Source organism: Neodiprion lecontei, chromosome 4 (assembly GCF_021901455.1).
Source record: "Neodiprion lecontei isolate iyNeoLeco1 chromosome 4, iyNeoLeco1.1, whole genome shotgun sequence".
NCBI classification, from domain to species: domain Eukaryota; kingdom Metazoa; phylum Arthropoda; class Insecta; order Hymenoptera; family Diprionidae; genus Neodiprion; species Neodiprion lecontei.
This window is the reverse complement of record NC_060263.1, coordinates 13,499,734-13,524,025: the sequence shown is the minus strand read 5'-3', so window position 1 is coordinate 13,524,025 and position 24,292 is coordinate 13,499,734. Positions and strand designations below refer to the sequence as shown.

Sequence of the window (24,292 nt, the reverse complement as noted above, 5' to 3'; positions counted from 1 at the left end):
GATTATATATACTTATATATAGGTCTATATATAACCATATATAATTATGTTTAATAGCATGTATAATTATACATACTCCATATATAATCATATATATTTATATATGATTAGGCAAAATCATTTTTTCCCGGGGAGGAAGAAAAATACATATCTCCGAATCTACTATTCATAAAAAAAAAATCTGTATCATATTTTCGTATGAAATTGAATGCTCTACAAAAAAGGTCTCCTACAATTTTTTGTATACCTCACTGTTCAGAAGATATTCACCGTCGAACTTCAATGCACACTATTTTTAACAGTTTTTTGTTAATAATTCAAGCAATTTCAATTCAATTCATGAGTTTCGGGAAAATTTGTACAAATTTCAGTTTCTGTCGTGGAAGTAACTACTATAGAAGTTCTCTGTTTCAAAAACTTTTCGTAATTTATCATTTTTTTAGTATTGTCACAAATTTTTTTTTTAATATTTTGAAATCCCAATCATGCTCAATTTTGAAATCCCAATTATTTTTATGGTGTTTGTTCAGAGAACATTTCAGAACTTTTTTCAAAAATTATACATAAAATGTTTTGCTCGAGAGGATTTGTGTTTTAAATCCTATCGCTTCGTTTGTTTGGCTTGTGCAACTAACGCCACTGTTAAAAATAGTGTGCATTGAAGTTTGACGGTGAATATCTTCTGAACAGTGAGGTATACAAAATATACAAAAAAATTGTACGAGACCTTTTTTGTAGAGAATTCAATTTCCTATGAAAATGTGAGTTGCGCGTATTATAATGACTTTTTGTTGAAGAGTTATAAAATTCATAAGAAAAAAAGACATCTACCTTAAAATGATCAAACTTTAACCTTCAATAACTTCTGAACGGTGAGGTATACAAAAAAATTGTAAGAGATCTTTTTTGTAGAGAATTCAATTTCCTACAAAAATATGATATCCTTTTTTTTTATAAATAGTAGATACCGAGATATGTATTTTTCTTCCTCACCATAAGAAAAAAATAGAAAACTGCGAGGCAGAGGACCTTCCCATTAAAATTGAGAGCTCATACTTGGAGAGAATGTTTTTGAGGTCTCTACCAACCAAGTTTTCGGAGTACAAAGTGAAAAAAAATAGTCGATTTTTTTGGCCCACCCTAATATACACATATATATATATATGTGATATTCGGCAAATTCTGGATTATATTTAATATATATATATATATGTATATACACACACACACTCAACACCGTGTAGTCCGAGCATGTACATTGTACAGTTCGAATTCAATTATGCATATCGATAGAATTGCGGAATTCTGTCAAGAAGAAACATTTAGTGACTGAAATAAAATGACGAGGTAGCAATATCGACAAGTTTTTAATTTGCATGCTTTCGTTTCGCATAAATCGTTATGCGAGTACGGCAATTTTTCCTTTTGTAATGGAATACTCTTCGTTACGAATTACTTTTCTTTCATTTGTAATTTGTAATGGTTCATTCATCGACTACACGTTACTTTTTTTAATTTTTTATGGAACACTCATCCATTACACATTACTTTCGTAATTTATAATGGAGAACTTATCCAATACACATTTTTTAAAGTAATGAGTAATGCATTACTTTCACATCACTATTTTCACAACTCTGCATACAATAGCAGGTCTATCTATCTATCTGTCTTCCGATCGTTCATCAAATGATAGCAAATATTGAAAAGTGACAATTCGAAAATTTGGTGATTGCAAAAAATTATCGACGGAGTCAGGAATCTGGCGTCTAGAGATGCTTAACCGGAGCCCTACTCCACTGGACCACCTAGCCGCCCTGACTCTGTTGTCGTTAATTTCTCTCATCACCAGTGAGTTCGAATTTGTTTTTTCGTATGCCTGGTATGAATGTGTAAGAATTTTCGTCTCTTCAAGCACAGTGTATATATAGGAATGTAATGTGTAGATGATGTGTTTACCCTTTTGAATCCTTGCTTCTGATGAGAAACCACGCAAGACGGGCAAAGCCGTCTGATAAATTATATGCGGATCTGCAAATCATTAATTACGAGAAGAATATTGTTGAAAATTGACAATTTGAATTTAATCAACAAATTTTCGTTTTCATGAAATTAACTGACAGATATTCAAATGAAGTATTACTATTTTAGATTTTCCTCAATCTATTTTTTGAGTAACATAATTTTTATCCAAAACTACTAATCTTCCTCAAAATATTTTGTGAACTGAAAAAATAAAGTTACTTTCGCAAATTCTCATATTTATGGGATTTGTGGGAAATTTCTTAACGATGGCACTTTCTTGTGGCTAGTGTATCAGGTCATATATTATACTGTTTTTCTCGTACCTATTATACCGTAAACCAAGTACCATTATTCATTATTGATTGAAATATATGTACGAATCTTATTATGCACTAATGACCTCCGCAGAAAGTATAGAATTTGACAAAAATATTACGTTAACGAGATTCCACAAGCTTTGGAAAAAATACTTTTGTTTGATTTGAAATTATCCGTACTTTTTACTTGGATTGTATAATTTTATCAGTTAAATATACGTGCGGTAAAGCTTGCGTGAAATTCACACACGTATTATATGAAATCTACTTGCTACAAAGAGATGCCGCCTTTGTCGGCACTGGTATGGACAAAATTCAAAACTAAAAACAGAGGCATCGTAGGCGCTGCTATCTCGCGGCTTTGTAACGTTTTATTAAGCAGTACCATTTAGTGATCTGTGGCAGCAGGTATCACAAGTGATCGGCTGAGAGCTCGACTAAATATTATGTCGCCCTTTTACATTATTTATTGAATTAAATTATCATGACTCCAACGTGAGGTCCCGGTAAGCCTCGTACTGTTTGTAAAGAAAATGTGAAAAATGCAGTATTGAAACACAAAAATGACATTCTGCTCGAAAATGCAAAGATCGCCTCGGCAAAAGCAAATGTGTGGGTAAACCTATCGATTGAATTAGGTATAAAGCCTACCAGCCTACACTCATACGTCGTTAATGATCGATACGATTTAAGAAAAGTTCTATTGGGTGACAAACTCAACGACTCCTTGCAAAATTCGACAATAAATACAACTGCATCTTCTGTCGACACAAATTCAATAGCGAACACAAGTTTAGATTGTCTCGATTTTTTTACATTTGCGATACCTAAGACAGAAATTCAGGATCTAATCACTGAAGTAGTACACAAAACTACTACAAAGAAGGGGAAAAAAATTAAACGCATTCGAACAGTACTGCGACCTAAAGTATGGGCGGAAAAGATATCGGCGCATTCATGGAATTCGTTACAACTCAAGCATGGATTCCAGTTTCCGAACCATCATTTGACCAGATCAACTAAGTCAGGAAATATGAAAGGTAAGATATTATAAGTTTCAAATTATTGATTCAAAAAATTTCATCATAATTTTCTTTTTATATTTTCAACTGAAAAAGTTGTGTGACGAAAGCTTAAGTTTTCATTTTTTAATGATATCAACATTTTCACAGTGCTTTGAAGAAGTTTTCTGGAAGTTTTCAGCTTCTTAGCTCTCATTGTTTAAGGTGCCGCTGACCTGGCATGTCCTATATATATTTCGTGGCGTCAAAAGCGGGGAAATCGCCCGCACAAATCCAGATGAAACGGGGGTACGAATCTGACTGGGAAAATTTTCAGAAGATAGCTTGAATAAAATTGTACGTCTGTATCTCAGTCACTACTATCTCAGATCACTGATAACGTCTAATAAAAATAATGATGAACTCAATAAAATCACGTCGCGTCAAACATGGCCGATCGGGCTAGCGACTTGTTAAATATTCACCGCTTGTACGATATCAGAATTTCTTTCACTTTTGCCAGGGAGATACCGACGTACAAAAACACACACGTAATCCGGGAAAACTTATAGCACCAGTCAGTTTTCTGTAAATATGACACGATTTGTGCGGGCGATTTTCAGGTGACAGGAGTCCGTTCTGATGCACTAGAAGTCTGTAATTTAGTTCAACGTTGAACCTCCAGAAGCGCTGTAGTCGACCAGATGGTAAAACGACATGGTAATACGCACACGTCCTATGTTTCTGCTAAAGCAACAATCTGCAGTGCCGACGAGAGCATGGGCTTTTAGGTGGATACGAAAAAATGTACAACTCACTCAGAATAACCATTAGATTTTGAAATTCGTGCATATTATGAGGCATCGTTTGGAAATGGTAACATCAGTTCACAATCGCGGTAACTATTCGTAATCGCACGTAGCCCGACTGTACGTGAACGCGGCATTCCATGCGAAACCGACCAACCCGTGACCGCGACCAATTTTGATTCTATTGAAAATTTTACACTTTCTTGTACCTGCCAAAAGCAGTCTTTCTGAAATATTTTAGATGTTTGTCTCGACCCATCCAAACACCATAAATTTATCAAAATATCGCACAATTTTTTATTAAATGCTCATGGCTCTTCCAAAACCCGATATTAAAATAACATACTGTTTCTTTTCTCGTTTTGAGTCGTAGTTCTGCAAAAAAAATTATTTTTTTTTTATTTTATTGAAGGGTTTTGGGGCATTCTACATCGAGTACGCACCACTTAAATCTTTTCATCGATTTGGTAGAAAATCATTAACAAAAACGAAAATACCTATCCAATACTTCCTGTTCGTCAAAAAGCCAGATACAAATGGCGAATAATTGACATAGAATACCCCATATACGCTCCGGATATCCTCATCTAATAGTAGCATCGATGTCCGCAAAATTGTCATACTTACAGATTATTGACCGAAAGATTAGATGCGGCAGTAAAATAAATACCGAAATTGCAGGAAACACGCAAGTATAGGCGTGAGGGTTTAGGGTTGAGATAAAAAATTGTGCTCTTGAACAGACCAATATTTATTTATTTATAGCAAATTTGTGGAGGGGGGGGGGGGGGGGGGTGGGCCGGTTGCCAATCGTCCGAGCCTGTTTTAAAGATTACCCTAATACATACGCGAAATTGTTTCTGAACCGGATGTGTTTAACAATACTAGAAATACATCCCGCAAAAAATCTATGTCATTATACATACATACAATTACTGCATACCACGGTTCAAGATTCGTGGCAAATATTTTACAGGGCCGATCCTTGTTAAAATTCTGATGAATATTTGCTTGCCAATTTTTTCTGTTTTTCATTCTCAACAAATAAGGATTTCATACTTTATTTGCTTCGTTTCATTTGTGAATTACGCCTAGTTCTGAATGATGCTACCAAAATTTTTTTTTACGTTAGACGAACTACCTGAAAGTTACTCATCAGGTGGAAATCGTTATAAAACTACATACCGTGACTTCCCGTAGATGGTGTACGCTACGGATACGCTAGCGAGTTTTGGGTTGGTTTCCGCATCGTATACGACCTACGAAAAGTCAGGGTATGTGTTACTGCTGTGCATCAAAGTCCGGCACAATCCTATAATATTTCACAGAAATTTGGAACTCTCGAAGGAATCAACTTCTTCGGATTCCAAGTACTATCCCTCACACGCCACTGTCCCTACTATCCGCGCGGCCGTCACTTCTGCGTTTCCTCGCGTACCGTCCACATCCACTTTTCGCGGAGAACGAAGCAAACACGAGTGTTTTGGTAATTTGCCGTGTCACAAGTTCTAATCACATGCAAATTTTCACGCGGCTAGTGTGTATACATATATTTGTTACAAACAACAATAATCTTGTGAGTGCAACAATGGATAAGTTACCTCGCACGGCTGAACCGAAAAAAGGTTAAATTTGACGCGCCGACGAACGAATCGTTCGTTGCAATGGTAAGTGTTTTATACTGCAAATTTCTGTTATGCAATTATAGATATCATTAACAAGAATCCTGCCAATTCTGCACTTGCTATGCAGGGTGATTCGTAATTCACAGCAAGTACTTGACAGGGCGAATCCTTGTCAAAATTGGAGTCGAAAGTTCCTAAGAAATTTTTTGGGAAAACGCCTTTTTTCATTCAAAGAAATGGAAATTTAATTTTTTCGGATTTCTTTTTCGATCAACCTTTTAATTTCTTGGATCATCGTTAGAATTGATATCGAAATTCTCCGGTTAATTTGGAAATAATGTGTACGAGAAAGTTATCCCTCGCGGAAAAAAGCCTCAACTTGGTGTAAATTCGTACCCCCGACTTAGATAATCCTGAATTTTCATAAAAAAAAATTGTGGGTACGAATTTACACCCAAGTTGAGGCTTTTGTCCGTGAGGGATTTCCAAGAAATATTCGAGAAATTATTCATGAAGAAATAATTTGTACTATGTATGTAATCTTTATTGTTCCCCTTGGGGTTACAAGGACTTCCCTTTTCCTCTTCCTTTACAATATTTTTTTACATGTTTTCTTAACCTATTCTTACCCTAATTCTGACTTCCTACCTTATCCTTACTTAATTTCTAATTGCCTGTGTCCTGTGCCATTGCCTTGTCATTCCCTTACTTTCCCTCTTATCCTTTTCTTACTTTTTATCCTTATCTTTACTTAACCTTATCCTATTTTACCTTATTCTATTCCCTAATTCGTCCTTATCCTAATCGACTTCCATTTCCCATTCATCTCTCACTCTTTCATTCTCTTGTACATCCCTGATCCTTTCCAATTCTCTCATCCAGACTTCTCCCCCCCCCCCCCCCCCCCCCTCCTCACCTAACATCTCCCTCACCACCTCCTGCCAGCTTTCCTCCCTTCTATCCCAGCCTACGCACCTTTCCCATACGTGCTCCCATGTTTCCTCCTCCCCCCCGCACACCCTACACCTTCTCTTTTCCTCTTCTTCCCAGTACCTTGCCTCCTTCATCTCGCTTCCTAACCTAAATCTTGCCATCCTTATCCACCTGCTTTCTCCCCATCCCTTTCCCAGATATCCTGGTATCCCTTCTCCTTTCACTAGCCTGTACCATCTGTTGTACCTCGATTCCCTTATTTTCTCCCACCTCTCTTTTCTCTGTTCTTCCCTCTCTCTCTCCTCTATTTCCCTAAACTCCATCTCGCCCCTCTCCCTTCTCGCGACTACCTCTCTACTCTCTGCTCCCCTTTCCGCAAAGAAACTTTCCCTTTCTCTTTCCCACCTCTTTCCCACCTGCCTCATTACTACCCCTGCCTTCCGTACTCTCTCTTTCACCTGTGCTTCCTGTCCCCCATTGCACTTTACTCTATACCCTAAATAGCTGAACTCTTTCACCTCCTCTATCCTTTTCCCTTTCCATCTCCAATCTATGTTTTTCCTTCTACCGCCTCCTTTCCTAAATCTCATAATCTTTGATTTCCCTACATTTACCGTCAGCCTTTTTCTATCCATATATCTTTCTAACTTCCTAATCATTACCTCCATTTCCTCTTCACTTTCCGCTAGTAACACTAAATCATCCGCATAAGCTAAAGTGCATACCCTGCCGCCGGCTAACTCCACCCCCCCACCCTTCTCCCTCTCCCCATTTCCTCTTCTAAGTCCGCCAGCAGCAGGTTGAACACATGCGGACTGAGCGGACATCCCTGCCTTACCCCCCTCGCCGTCCAAAACGCCTGTCCTAGCTTTCCCCCGCTCCTTACTCGACTCTTTGTTTCCTTGTAAATTTCCTCTATCCTTACCCTTAGCCCTTCCCTCACCCCTCTCCTTTCCATAGTCTCCCACAGCACCTTCCTGTTCACTGAATCAAAAGCAGCTTTCAGGTCCACAAAAAACGCCACCATCTTTCCCTTATCCTTTCCCACCTGCCTATTGATTAAATAATTAAGTGCATACATATTGTCAATGGTGCCCATGCCTTTTCTGAAACCCGTTTGTTTTTGTGGTATCAAGCCCTTTTCTTCTACCTCTCTTTCTAACCTATCCGCTAATGCCATCGCATACACCTTATATAGAGTTGGCATCAAAGTCACCCCCCTATACTCTTCTAGCCTTTTCCCCTCCCCCTTAACTATCGGCGCTATCAATCCCTCCCTCCAATCCTCTGGCCAGCCCTCCCCCACCCAAACTCTGTTACATGTTTTCCATATCCACTGCTCCATTTCTTCCCCCCCATACCTCCATACCTCGCTAACTATTCCATCCCCCCCTGGTGCCTTTCCATCCCTCAGCTTTCCTATCACCTTTTTAATCTCTTCCCTCTGCAGCTCCCCTTCCCCGTCCCCCTTCCTATTTACCGACTCCCCGCCTTCTGTTACCTTGCTTTCTACCCCGCCTAATAATCCCATGAAATACTCCCTCCACTTCTGATCTCCTATTTCTTCATTCACCCTCTTCCACTTCTTTCTTTCCCTATTAACTATCTCCCATACCTTGCTTTCTGTCTTTGCTTCCGCTGCTTCTTTTATGAATCCCTCATTTTCTTTCTTTTTTCTCTCCTCGCATAGCCTATTATATTCCCTTCTTCCCTTTCTATACGCGTCCCCTTCCCCCTCCCCCTTTCTCCATTTCCTTAGACTCTGCCTAACTTCCGCTTTTTTTCGCCTACATTCCTCATCCAACCATCCCTTTTTCGCTTCCCTCCCCCTCCCTCCTACATCTAAGGCTCGTCTAAACTCCCTTATTCTTTTCTCTATCTCTTTCCCTACATCCACTTCTCCTATCCCCTCCCATTTGACTTCTGTTCTAAACCTCATCCTACCCTCCTCCGTCCAGTCTCCTCTACTAGTTCCCCCTACTCTTTTTCCCTTCCTTGTCCTAGCCACTGCCCCCCTCAACCACACTATTACCGGGTGATGATCCGAGTCAACCCTATCCCCAATCTCTATCCTTTTGACCCTATCCCTCACCTCGATGTCTCCTATAGCGTAGTCTATCACTGTCACCCCTGCCCCTCCTACATACGTAAATTCCCCCTCCTCATCCCCCTCTATGTTCCCGTTCATTATTGCCCATCCTGTCTCCTCTAAAAATTGCACCAGCTGCCTACCTTCCGAGTTTATTTTCCTGTCTTTCGATTTCCTACTCCTACTCTCCTCCTCTCCTTCTCCCCAGCATCCTCCCCCCTCCTGCCCTGTCCTGGCATTAAAATCACCCCCCACTAACACTTTTACCCCTCCCTCTATCTCTTCTGCCCGCTCCTTCAATTCCCCTATCTTGTCTTTTAGGTCCCCATTTACGTATATTCCTACTACTACCCATTTTCCCCCCCCTACACTTATTTTCCTTGCTATCATGCCCTCTTTTACCTCTTCCCTCCCTCCCTTCCCACTTACTATCTCCCTTCTTACCCCTGACAGCATTCCGCCTATTGCTCTTCCCTTCCTATTTTTTCGAACCGCATACTGCACTTCCCATTTATACCCTACTGGCAACTTATTTCTAATCCTTTCCCACCCCTTCTTTTCTATCCATGTCTCCATTAGAAATATTACATCCCACTCCCCTAGCCCCCTCCAGAAATCTTCATCCTTTCTCGCGAGCCCCGCCACATTCCAAAAAGCTACTTTCCACCCCTCCCTTTCTGTCTCGCCTACTCCCCTCTGTCTCCTCCTTATCTCCCTCCCCACCTGCCTCTGTCCCCCCCCCACTACCCATTCCCCCGACTGCCTTTCCCTACGTACCCTTCCCTGTGCTTCTATACTTCCCTCTTGTCTTTCCTCGCTTGATGACCTTTCCCTAACGCTTTCCCCTACTTTTCCCCTCCCCTCCCTTTGCCCCCCTTCCCTCGCTCTCCCTGTACCGTCCCTAAGCACCTCTCCTATCTCATCCCACTTCCACATTTTCCCTTCTATCCAGATCTTTGCATACCCTATTCTTACTCTGTTTCCCCTTCTCTCCTCAATAGCTGCTATCTCCCTCAACTTCCATTTCATTCTTCTCTCTGCCCAGGTGAGATCCTCGTCTATTCTCTCCTCCCTCCCTTTGAGTAGGCTTTTTCTTCCCATTACCTGCCTCTTTTGCTCCCTATTTCCTAGTCTTGCTATCCATATCCCCTTTTCTCCCCCCTTTTTCGCGCCTACCTCCCACATATCCTTTACCTCGACCTCTACCCCTATCAGCTGCAAAATCTTTTTCAACTCTTCCTTCTCTCTTCCCTTCTCAAGTCTCGCTCCTCTCACTACTACATTTCCCCTTCTTTCTTCCCTTTCTTTCCTCTCTATGGCCCACTCCATCTCTTTTAATCTATCTATTGTTACCTGCGCCACTTCCGCATTCCTCTGTACCTGCCTTTCTCCCCCTCCTTCTGCACTCTTCTTTTCTAATTCTATCAGCCTCTCCTTTACCCTTTCCATCTCCCCCCTCTCCGCTCTTCTACCTCTTCTAGTCTTTTACCTAGATCCCTTATCATTTCCTTCATCTCCCCCCTCTCTACTTCCCACTGCTCTTCCCTTCTAGTCATTTCGCCTTTAATCTTTTCCATTTCTTCCCTGATCCCCCTTCCCTGCCCTTTGACCTCCTCTATACCTATCTTTAGCTCTTCCCTAATCAACCTTAGCATATCTTGTATACCCCCTCCCTCTGCCTTCCCTTCCTCCCCTGTCTTACCCTCCGGCGACCGGTGCACTTTCCTACTTTTCCCAAATACTCTTTCTCTTTCCTGCAACTCGTCTACCTCCTCCTCCCCTTTTTCCCCTTCCTCCTCCCGCTTTATCTCCCATAAGTCTAGCACCGTCGCCGTCGATCCCAGGCTATGCCTCCTATCCCTCCCTAACGCTGCTACTGCCCCCGGCCTACCTTTCTTTTTCTCCTCCTCTTCCCTGTTCGCCCCTTCTTTTTGGCCACCCGCGTTACTCATACTCTTTCTCTCCTTCACCGCTCCCTACCTTATCTATCCGCCGCCTACCTGTCTACTCTATCCCCCTTCTGACTCCCTAGGTGTCACTGCCTATTCCTATCTTATCCGAATCGTTGCCGTCCGCCTTCTCTTTCTGCCTAACCTCAAAACTCTCCCCCTTCTTTCTTTTTCACCCGCCCTCCCCTTCTATCCCTGCCTCCCTATTCCCTTCACCCGACCTCCCGTCTATGTCTTCCCCGCTCCTTCTCTGCCCTATCTCCTTTTCTCCTCACCTTTGCTATCCTGCTAAATTCTCGCCTTTTCTCTCGCACTCTTTCGCACACCTGTTACTCACATTCAAAACGGAAACGGAAGTCCATATAATTTGTACTACAATTTGTGAAAAAGTTAACCAGCGAATTTTGTTCTCAATTCTGATAATGATGCAGAAAAATTTATGAAAATTAAAACGAAACTGATAATATTCGATTGAATTTCGATTATTTTTTATGAAGAACGTCGTTTTTTCGAATAATTAATCAGGAACTTTCGACTTTGATTTTGACAAGGAAACCCTATAATATATTCGTCCAGAATCCGGAATCAACTTGTAGTCCCGTTATGTTGTTTATTTCCGGACGTAAGCAGCGAAATTATTATTGTAATTATCTTTGTGACGACTGACCATATTTTGACACAGGACTAGTCAGATAAAGTGAAATTTGTGAATATCTTTAGCATTTCGGTATCAACAATGCAAGTACGTTTCACTCCGAACGACGTATCGTACAAGAGAATAACATATAGTTATACTACTTTGTATCAGGCAACGTTTACGGAGTAGACTTCCCACTGGCAAGCCGTTTTACTTTTCAAATACATAAACAATATGTGGCATAATAAAAAAAACAAAGTACGAAATTAATTCGTTTACGAAAAAATCAGATCCACATTACTGAATACAGATAACGTGCCAAGATAATAAAGATTCCACAAATTAAAATTGTTTCAATACAAAACGTACCGTACAGTAATTATTTTGTCTTTACAGTGAATTAAAATTGAGTCAAAGCACAATGGGAATTTAATGAATTATTCTTATATTACAGCATAATGATGACCGCGACACGCGCTCGTAGAAAAATTAACAATGCTCCAGATAGTCCAGTCATTATAGGCATAAAACCGACCGAACCCACGAATAATTATTTAGTGAATTTTTTTTTTCACAGCTGCCTCGGGGGGGTCACTGGGAGTGTAAATTCGAAATGGCGACCAAATCATGCTCATGCGTATATTCGAAAAATGGTTTTTTAGGTCAAGATGGTTTTTCTTGAATAACTCAGCCGGTTTTGATTTTAAAGAAAAACAATTACAACAAAAGCTGTATAAATTTTTATTCTCTACAAGTTTAGATTTCACAGTTTTTCTTCTAGGATCAAGATTTTTGGAATTAAACCTGAAAAAAGTAACAAATTCGAAATATTTCCATTATCTCGTTTATTTTCAACTTAATGGCATAAATGAATACCAACAAACTTGTTGAGAATCAAGTTCTGAACAATTTCGGTTCCCACCTTTTTTTCCAAAAACCAATATTTTCGGAATTTAACCCGAAAAGGAAGGATTCTCCGTCAACTCGGCCACTTTTTTTTCGACCATCTCAGATCTGCCCCATAATTGGTTGCATCAAAGTACGACTAAAAGGTACTCTGTGTGAATTTTTTTAGATTTTTTAATTAATTATTTGAGAAATTGCCGTTTTTTTCAAATGAATATATACTACCGTTCATAAGTATGGAAACACTCGCCCCAGAGTGTTCTCATTGTACTCATGATGCTCATTGTATTTCTACGAAAATGTATACCGATAAGGAGTGGGGAGGGACTTCCAGCATTTTCATAGTGTAGAAAAAAAATGTAAAAAACAAATCGTCTTGTTTACGTTTGCTTCGAAAGAGTGGCGTTCGAAAGATCGTCGATTTGTTGACATTTGTTTCGAACGTCGTTTTGTTATACATTTTTTAAAATATTGAGTAATCAAATTGTATACGTGTTTCAAATTTTTTTTCTCTGTTCTCTTCATATATAATCATTTTAATTTTTCGTTAGGAGTGTACAGAACATAAGAATTGCTAAATGCTTCGTTGCGAATACTACAATCTTATCGGAGCCTAGATTCGAATGCTCGGAGAGTTCAATTATTATAATCGTACGGTAATTTTTTTTTCCAATAATTGGAGAAATTTACACCTGTTGACATATACCCTAAGTACGATGCAAATATGCGAGAAATTTCAAATCTTGCGGAAAATAAATATTACGACTGTTATTATTTCATCATATAAACCATAAAAAGTCAGTTGGGACGAAATTTAGGTTCTTGAGTCAGAAAAATCATTCTGACAAAAAGTGACCGCGTATTTTCCCAAACAATGAAAGCTTTTTCGAAGTGATATGTGAGCATAAAAAGTCAAAACCTATTTCTACGATTTTTTTTCCGGAAGCGCCGAGTCATTCAATTTTGTTGCAAAATGAGCGCGCAGTAAACTTGAAGAATTAATATCTCATCTCCGGTTCTATTTGACGAAGAAAAATTATTCACAGCACATTCGCGAGCAGAGAGGATAAGCTTTCGTAAAAACTTTGGTTTATCCGTAAACATTGAACATTGTAATTGTTATTAACGAACGAATTGTTAGTAGTGTATATACGCCGGTTCTGGACCAAAACCCCCCCTATCTCCCCCCTAGCTCCCCCCTAGCTCCCCCCTATCTCCCCCCTAGCTCCCCCCTAGCCCCCCCCCCGACTCACGACGCACCCTCTCTCGCACCCCCCCCCCCCCCCCCCCAGTCATTTTCGGCGGCTATTTTCATAGGATTTGACACACACACACACGCACACAATAATTCCTGTCGAGACTTGTTTGGCGCCGGAAAGCCGCACATAAATCAGATAGGGTAAGAATCCGCTAGATCTATTGAAAAATTCCATGAAATGACCCCTGAAGGAAGGTTTAAAATGGCGTTTTGAATGCTTTCAACAATTTTTTTATTTAACATCAATTACATTTAGTTTTCTTATTGTATTCTCAATTATCTTATTCTAAATTTTAACGAGTAAAATTATACATATTATTTTCAATATCCATATTAATTAAACATATCATTATTTCAAAATTGACTTATACCAATTTTTTAACAGTACCACTGATCGGATTATATTCAACAATGCGATCATGCAAGATCATGCAGTAGGCAGAAGTGTGTGGCGGGAACGTAATGCTACAGTCAAATTCCAATCGAATGTCCACAGGTTCAGTTTTCAATGTTTCGTTCTGCTTGGAGCAATCGATGACGATAAGGGAAGCTTGGTTTATAAATTCACGCCTCGATAGCAAAGGCTCAGCTTCTTTGTTATAGTAGCTCATTTGAAACCGAACATACATATCATAGAGAATGGCGGGGGATGTGCAGGCTCGGACTTGTTCGCTATCAAGAGTCGTAAAACCCCAAAACTGTGTGTACACATACCATCCGGTGAAGAGCGGGCAAGATAAGATTTTTCTTACACCAAACACTGTTCGCTACCTGCTTTTCGTTGACCGATTTTTCACACCACATGGCCCACGCTGCTTAAAGACTCATAAAACTCAAAAACTACATTAGGCGGCGGTGGGTTCGTGGAGAGGGGGAGGGGGAGGGGGTGAAAACCTGTTCCAACACGCTTTAAGGCAAGATGCAGCTGCGGAACTGGGTGACTTCAAACTGGCAGATAAACCGCAAAAATTTAGGGATGGTGGGAGGGGGGCTGCGGACCCCGTCGCCTCTGACGTCATATTTTACATGAATTTCATCTTCTCTGCAGAGTCGGGAGGGTGATGAAGAGCGGGCAAGATAAGATTTTTCTGATACCAAACACTGTTCGCCACTCGCTTTTCGTTGACCGATTTTTCCCAACACATGGCCCACGCTGCTTAACGACTCATAAAACCCAAAAATTTAGGAATGGCGGGTCGGATAAAGGGCGGACCCAGTCGTCTCTGACGTCATTTTTCCCTCCGAGATGCGCAGAACGCAGTGCGCACCGCATCTCTGACGTCATTTTACCCTCCGATATGCGCAGAACGCAGTGCGCACAGTTCCCAAATTCTTGCGATCTATCGGCCTATATACATATAAGCTCAACGCATCCTATGCATACTCGTCAGTCTTACACGATACGTGCAAGTCAAAAAAAGTTATACAAAGTTCAGCTTATATCAACGTCAAAGTCATGGCAGTCGAAGCGTATATGGGACTTGCGGGGCAGATGGAGAGGACGTACAATTTGCTGAGAGAGCAACCACCCGGAGAAGAGAATGACGTCGTCATCAATCATTGGGCTGATATTGGAATTGCGAATATCCAAGTTCTGCGCGATATTTCCATGCAACGAGGAACAACCGTTGGTGCGAAAATACGGATCCAACATACGATCGCACTCCTGCAATCTTGGGTGACGAAGATCAAGCAGTTGCAGCAGCGCACAGTGGTGACGGGTGGAAATATCGGTACTCCTGCGGGTGTACAATGGGACGACGTGGATAGCGCTTTTGCCAGCCGAATCAGAACGGGGGTTGTCACAAATCTCCGTCATAAAAATTTGGACGCCTTTCTGGACGATGTGCAGCGCGTCGTCACCGAGAAGTTGGAGCTGATACTGCGCGAGGAGGGAAATGTGAAGGTTAACCTCATATTATCGTGCAAATTCGAAAATGCCAAGCACGAAGAGATCTCCACTGAAGTTAAGAGTTTCAACACCTCCAACGTGGCGATTCTCCTCCCATCAAGCGATATAAATGGTTGGTTTATACGTGCACGGGGTGATCTGCAGTCAAAGGTGGAAGATTTCGAGCAACGCGATTCCGGCTGGAGTATGATTGAGATCCTTAACATCGCTGTAAATATCAATCGCTACCAGCCTCTCGCCGCGGGGGCTTCAACATTCGTCGACCTGCCCCAAGACATTCGACATAAAAAGGCTGTGATTAACGTGAGGAACGAGGACGAAAGATGCCTTCTCTGGTCCGTCACAGCAGCCCTCCACCCGGTCAACACCCACACCGATAGGACTCGCAACTATCGTCGATATATTTCCGAGTTGGACTGTACAGGTATCAATTTCCCTGCTACTCTACATGATGTGAAAAAGCTTGAGAGATTGAATAATTTGCGCATCAATGTATACGGTATAGAATCTCAAACTTTTTCGCATCATGCAAAATCAAATAAAAGCGTCATCGTGCCAATTTATTTGAGTAAAAATTTGCATAGCGTAAACATTGACACGATTCATCTTCTAATGGTTGAGAGTAATCCGGAAGACGATATGACTGGTGAGTTTGCACCGAGATTCCACTTTGCTTGGATTAAAGATCTTTCCCGATTGGTGAGCAAACAATTGTCCATTCATGAACACAAAACGTTTTTATGTGACAGATGTTTGTGCCACTTTGGCGCGAAACATGTCTACGACAATCACCGACAAGATTGTATTACGCTAAATAAAGTACGCATGGAATTTCCCAAGTGTAAAGATTTAATATTTTCCAATTTTCAAAACAAAGGCACCGTTCCGTTTGCCGTATACGCCGATCTCGAATGTATATTAATCCCTGAACCTGTGGATGAATTTGAAACTCGTAAGACTTGTGAAATTCAAAAGCATATCCCGCACAGTGTAGCGTACTATGTACATTGCGCGTACGATGAGACTTTATCAGAATTCCACGGTAAACGCGGTGTCGATTGCATAGATTGGTTTATGAAACAGCTTAAAGATTTATCAATTCAAGTAGAGTCACGCATCAAAAACATAATTCCGATGAAGTCTCTTACCCAAGTGCAACGCGATCGTCACATGCGCGCAAAGAATTGTTATATTTGTGAAAAACCGTTTACGCCTGAGGAGAAAAAGTGTTACGATCACTGTCACTTCACGGGTAAATATCGTGGTCCTGCTCATAATCGGTGTAATTTGAATTTCAGAGAGACGCACACAATTCCAATAGTTTTCCACAATTTGTCCGGTTACGATTCTCACTTTTTAATAAAATCCCTCGCGTCAACTTTTCCCGGTAAAATTACACTGCTACCCATAAATAAGGAAAAATATATATCCTTCACGAAACGCGTCGATGGAACAATGATGCACTTGAGATTCATCGATTCGTTCCGATTTATGGCTAGCAGCATCGATAAACTTTCCAAATATTTGACCGATACCGATAAACGCATAACACGTAAATTTTATAATAACCCGACTCAGTTCAGTTTGATGACCCGCAAAGGCGTTTTTCCCTATGAATACGTCGATTGTTGGGGGAAACTCGATGAACCGCGATTACCTGCAAAGAAGCATTTCTACTCGCACCTCTGCGATGCAAATATTTCAGACACCGATTACGAGCACGCGAAAACTGTTTGGAGGGAATTCCATTTAGAGTCATTGGGGGGCTATTCAGATTTATATTTAAAGACCGATGTTCTTTTGCTTGCCGATATTTTCGAAAATTTCCGCGCTAGCTGCTTCAAAACATACAATTTAGATCCGTTGCACTACTACACTGCACCGGGGCTTGCTTTTGACGCGATGCTCAAGCATACTAATGTAAATTTGCAACTTTTAGACAACCCTGAAATGGTATTATTTATTGAAAGAGCCATTCGAGGCGGCGTAGCGCAATGTTCCAATCGACACGCTCGGGCCAATAATAGATTCATGGGAATAGATTTTGATCCAAACAAAGCGGAATCGTATCTCATGTATTTTGACGTGAATAACCTGTACGGCGCAGCTATGAGCGTGCATTTACCAATCGGTTCGTTCGAGTGGGAGTATCAGCACATCGATATAACGAACCATCCGGACGATTCACCGATCGGCTACTTTCTGGAGGTAGATTTGGACTACCCTGTAAAACTGCACGAGGATCACAAAGACTTACCTCTTTGTCCCGAACATTTTACTCCTCCAGGTAGTAAGAATGCCAAACTCGCGACCACCCTTCACCCCAAAACAAAGTATATATTGCACTATAGAAATTTGAAACAGTGTTTGAGTTTAGGATTGAAATTAACGAAAGTGCACAGAATTTTGAAGTTTGCACAATCTCCATGGCTCGAGCCTTACATCACGCTCAATACAGACATGCGTAAGCAATCTAGGAATGAATTTGAGAAAAACTTTTACAAACTCATGAATAACGCTGTGTTCGGCAAGACTATGGAGAATGTGCGAAATCATAAAGATGTTAAATTGGTTACAAAATGGGAGGGAAAAGGTGGTGCGAGAACGCTTATTGCCCGAGCGAACTTTCACAGCTGCACCGTATTTGACACTGATATGGTTATCGTTGAAATGAATCGTGTCAAAGTTCACTTCGCCAAACCTATTTACGTCGGCGCATCAATTCTAGATCTGTCAAAAATCTTTCTCTACGATTTCCACTATAATTATATTAAAACCAACTTTTCGAATAAACAGGCTAAATTGATGTATACCGACACAGACAGCCTTATTTATCAATTCAATGTGCCTAATATCTACGATATCATCAAACGTGATGTAGATACAATGTTTGACACCTCTGACTATCCGCCCGACAATGTGTATGGTATTCCCCTTAAAAACAAAAAACAACTAGGGCTAATGAAGGATGAAAATAATGGTAAAATTATGACAGAGTTTGTGGGACTGCGAGCAAAGCTGTACACATTTACTACGATGGGCGAGGATGGGGAAAAATATGACAGTGGCGTAAAAGTGAGTAAGCGTGCCAAGGGTGTAAGAAATTCATCGATAAATAGCATCACGTTTGATGATTATAAGCGCTGTCTGACGGCTTATCGAGAGTTGACTCTTCCACAGTGTTTAATACGCAGCAAAAAACACGAAGTAAGCACGATCGTACAAAAAAAATTGGCTCTGAGTTGGCAGGATGACAAGCGGCAATTGATACCTGGACAGACCGACACCGTACCTTGGGGGTTTGTCCCAGCCTCCCAATAGCTATAGGATAAACTTTAAACATAGAATTGATGTAAATATTTGATGTTTGACGCCTCGAACGATCCACCATCGGGCGGAAACGTTTCATGATCAATACGATATTTAATGGATTTGAAGTTTCAAAATGCGAATTCATATACTCAACAATTGTTTATTTATTTATTATTGATATATCAAGCAATTATTCATATTTATTCGTTTACCACGAGAAAAGTTTTCAGAAAATGAAAAAAAATTTTCAGGAAATGAAAAAACTTTTCAGAAAATGAAAAAAAGTTTTCAGAAAACGAAAAAAAGTTTTCAGAAAATGAAAAAAAGTTTTCCAAAAATAAAATGTGTAATAATCGTATGGCAGAATTGCATATTATCATTATTATTATCACTATTATTATTATCATTATTATTATTATTATTATTTTCGTAGTACATGCGCGCACAAAGGAGATAAAATGTGGAAATATTTGTATATTCAAAATCTTTTATTGTAATTCGGAAAATACATACAAATTATGTTACATGTCTGTTTTATTTATCCAACTATTGTGCGAATTATCAAAACCCGACCACTTCACATAGAACAGATTCCCCCATTTGCGTAACACTTTCTCCACAAGGTAGCCGTCGGGATATTTCACTTTGGTGAGCTCTTCCTCGTAGAAGCCCCCCTCGATGGGATGATCTTGATAATCGGTAAGTTTGTAGGTGGGTGGATTGGTATTTTTCACCTCACTCACGGTGAATATTTCTGTCGTCCAATTGGATGTATAGCCTTTTTCGAATACATTCTTGTACTTGCTGATTCGAACTCGATCGTCTACACTGAATTTCCGCGCTCGATCACTTCGTTTGATTTGCCGAGGCTTGTACACGCTACGATACAGCTGTTTTTCATTCTCCGTGCTAACATCCTGTAAGTTTTATTTGAATCGTGCGATGTTTGGTGTTGTTGTAGGACTTCATTAAATCATCCAAAATATTAATCCACTTGTGAAACCCTAGGAGAGTAAACCACATCCACATTTTATTTTTTCAATGTTCGACTAAAAACGTTCGCATATCGACGCCTTTATGTTGCTGAGTGCCAAATACATGTTGATATTGTGCTGCATCATGAGGGCTTTCAATTTGCTGTTGTGAAATTCTTTGCATTGATCAACGTATAGATGTGCAGGTATACGGCTCTGGGTTAGTACAGATTTCATAGCAGCAGCCGCATCTTTCCCCCCACCACGGATGAGGATGAAACAAAAATGTGACAACGGTGTTAAAGTGGGTAAGCGTGTCAAGGATGCGAAAACTGCAACGATAAATAACATCACGTTTAATGATTATAAGAACCGTCTGAGGGGCTTACCAAGAGTTGATCAACCCCACAGTGCTTAATACATAGTAAAAAAATGCGAGGTTAGCTCCAATGTACTGAAAAATTGATCATGAGTTGACAAGACGGTAATATGCAACCGATACCTGGGCAAACAGGCACCAGAACTTGGAGGGTGTGCTGCAACCCCGCAATAAACTAGCCGTAGGCTGGAACTGAGGGCATAGAACCGTTGTAAATATATGCGTTTGACATCCATGGCGATAGTTCATGAAGCAGAGACGTTTCGCCGGCAATACGATATTGAGCAGATCGAAGTTTTAAAATTCGAATACCGTGTAAATTCATGTATTCATCAATTATTTATTTATTTATTATTAATATATTGAACAATTATTCATATTTATTCGTTTACCACGAGAAAAATTTTCAGAAAATGGAAAAAAGTTTCCAGAAAACGAAAAAAAGTTTTCAGAAAATGAAAAAAAGTTTCCAGAAAACGAAAAAAAGTTTTCCGAAAACTTTTTTCCCATTTGATTAACACGTAAAAAAAGTTTTCAGAAAATGAAAAAAAGTTTCCAGAAAACGAAAAAAAGTTTTCCGAAAACTTTTTTCCCATTTGGTTAACACGTAAAAAAAGTTTTCAGAAAATGAAAAAAAGTTTCCAGAAAACGAAGAAAAATTTCAGAAAATGAAAAAAAGTTCATCAAAAAATAAAATAAGCATTAATCGTATGGAAAAATTATAGATTATCATTATTATTATTATTATCATCATCATTATTATCATCATTTGAAGACCTTTGATCACGGCAGGCGATGGTGGAGGTGCCCCCTGCTACCAGGGTCCGGCACTATCGACGTCGAGGCCACCTGCAGCCCCTCTCTTCCGCAGTCTAGGAGGACCGCGATCCTCGCCCCTTCCAAGGTCGTCGCAAGAGCTGTCATTGCTCGCGAAGTAATGACCCCCGGATTTAGAGTTCGCATGATTGAGCTACGCATACGACGTCCTGGCGCGGAGCTTCGGGGCGGCACAGCCAAAATATTAGTCCACTTGTGAAATGCTAGGACACAGCCGCCCCTGAAGCTCCGCGCCAGGCCGTCGTATGCGTAGCTCAATCATGCGAACTCTAAATCCGGGGGTCATTACTTCGCGAGCAATGACAGCTCTTGCGACGACCTTGGAAGGGGCGAGGATCGCGGTCCTCCTAGACTGCGGAAGAGAGGGGCTGCAGGTGGCCTCGACGTCGATAGTGCCGGACCCTGGTAGCAGGGGGCACCTCCACCATCGCCTGCCGTGATCAAAGGTCTTCAAATGATGATAATAATGATGATGATAATAATAATAATAATGATAATCTATAATTTTTCCATACGATTAATGCTTATTTTATTTTTTGATGAACTTTTTTTCATTTTCTGAAATTTTTCTTCGTTTTCTGGAAACTTTTTTTCATTTTCTGAAAACTTTTTTTACGTGTTAACCAAATGGGAAAAAAGTTTTCGGAAAACTTTTTTTCGTTTTCTGGAAACTTTTTTTCATTTTCTGAAAACTTTTTTTCGTTTTCTGGAAACTTTTTTTCATTTTCTGAAAACTTTTTTTACGTGTTAATCAAATGGGAAAAAAGTTTTCGGAAAACTTTTTTTCGTTTTCTGGAAACTTTTTTTCATTTTCTGAAAACTTTTTTTCGTTTTCTGGAAACTTTTTTCCATTTTCTGAAAATTTTTCTCGTGGTAAACGAATAAATATGAATAATTGTTCAATATATTAATAATAAATAAATAAATAATTGATGAATACATGAATTTACACGGTATTCGAATTTTAAAACTTCGATCTGCTCAATATCGTATTGCCGGCGAAACGTCTCTGCTTCATGAACTATCGCCATGGATGTCAAACGCATGTATTTACAACGGTTCTATGCCCTCAGTTCCAGCCTACGGCTAGTTTATTGCGGGGTTGCAGCACACCCTCCAAGTTCTGGTGCCTGTTTGCCCAGGTATCGGTTGCATATTACCGTCTTGTCAACTCATGATCAATTTTTCAGTACATTGGAGCTAACCTCGCATTTTTTTACTATGTATTAAGCACTGTGGGGTTGATCAACTCTTGGTAAGCCCCTCAGACGGTTCTTATAATCATTAAACGTGATGTTATTTATCGTTGCAGTTTTCGCATCCTTGACACGCTTACCCACTTTAACACCGTTGTCACATTTTTGTTTCATCCTCATCCGTGGTGGGGGGAAAGATGCGGCTGCTGCTATGAAATCTGTACTAACCCAGAGCCGTATACCTGCACATCTATACGTTGATCAATGCAAAGAATTTCACAACAGCAAATTGAAAGCCCTCATGATGCAGCACAATATCAACATGTATTTGACACTCAGCAACATAAAGGCGTCGATATGCGAACGTTTTTAGTCGAACATTGAAAAAATAAAATGTGGATGTGGTTTACTCTCCTAGGGTTTCACAAGTGGATTAATATTTTGGATGATTTAATGAAGTCCTACAACAACACCAAACATCGCACGATTCAAATAAAACTTACAGGATGTTAGCACGGAGAATGAAAAACAGCTGTATCGTAGCGTGTACAAGCCTCGGCAAATCAAACGAAGTGATCGAGCGCGGAAATTCAGTGTAGACGATCGAGTTCGAATCAGCAAGTACAAGAATGTATTCGAAAAAGGCTATACATCCAATTGGACGACAGAAATATTCACCGTGAGTGAGGTGAAAAATACCAATCCACCCACCTACAAACTTACCGATTATCAAGATCATCCCATCGAGGGGGGCTTCTACGAGGAAGAGCTCACCAAAGTGAAATATCCCGACGGCTACCTTGTGGAGAAAGTGTTACGCAAATGGGGGAATCTGTTCTATGTGAAGTGGTCGGGTTTTGATAATTCGCACAATAGTTGGATAAATAAAACAGACATGTAACATAATTTGTATGTATTTTCCGAATTACAATAAAAGATTTTGAATATACAAATATTTCCACATTTTATCTCCTTTGTGCGCGCATGTACTACGAAAATAATAATAATAATAATAATGATAATAATAATAGTGATAATAATAATGATAATATGCAATTTTGCCATACGATTATTACACATTTTATTTTTGGAAAACTTTTTTTCATTTTCTGAAAACTTTTTTTCGTTTTCTGAAAACTTTTTTTCATTTTCTGAAAACTTTTTTTCATTTTCTGAAAAGTTTTTTCATTTCCTGAAAATTTTTTTTCATTTTCTGAAAACTTTTCTCGTGGTAAACGAATAAATATGAATAATTGCTTGATATATCAATAATGAATAAATAAACAATTGTTGAGTATATGAATTCGCATTTTGAAACTTCAAATCCATTAAATATCGTATTGATCATGAAACGTTTCCGCCCGATGGTGGATCGTTCGAGGCGTCAAACATCAAATATTTACATCAATTCTATGTTTAAAGTTTATCCTATAGCTATTGGGAGGCTGGGACAAACCCCCAAGGTACGGTGTCGGTCTGTCCAGGTATCAATTGCCGCTTGTCATCCTGCCAACTCAGAGCCAATTTTTTTTGTACGATCGTGCTTACTTCGTGTTTTTTGCTGCGTATTAAACACTGTGGAAGAGTCAACTCTCGGTAAGCCGTCAGACAGCGCTTATAATCATCAAACGTGATGCTATTTATCGATGAATTTCTTACACCCTTGGCACGCTTACTCACTTTTACGCCACTGTCATATTTTTCCCCATCCTCGCCCATCGTAGTAAATGTGTACAGCTTTGCTCGCAGTCCCACAAACTCTGTCATAATTTTACCATTATTTTCATCCTTCATTAGCCCTAGTTGTTTTTTGTTTTTAAGGGGAATACCATACACATTGTCGGGCGGATAGTCAGAGGTGTCAAACATTGTATCTACATCACGTTTGATGATATCGTAGATATTAGGCACATTGAATTGATAAATAAGGCTGTCTGTGTCGGTATACATCAATTTAGCCTGTTTATTCGAAAAGTTGGTTTTAATATAATTATAGTGGAAATCGTAGAGAAAGATTTTTGACAGATCTAGAATTGATGCGCCGACGTAAATAGGTTTGGCGAAGTGAACTTTGACACGATTCATTTCAACGATAACCATATCAGTGTCAAATACGGTGCAGCTGTGAAAGTT

General features: G+C 39.9%; 1 long non-coding RNA gene across 1 annotated transcript; it reads left to right on the top strand.

Annotated features, from left to right (window-relative positions):
- Positions 1-226: 226 nt before the first annotated feature.
- Positions 227-24,292, top strand: LOC124294003. Its single transcript, XR_006903879.1, has 3 exons — positions 227-308; positions 16,683-16,687; positions 24,282-24,292. It is a non-coding gene; the product is annotated as an uncharacterized LOC124294003 (long non-coding RNA).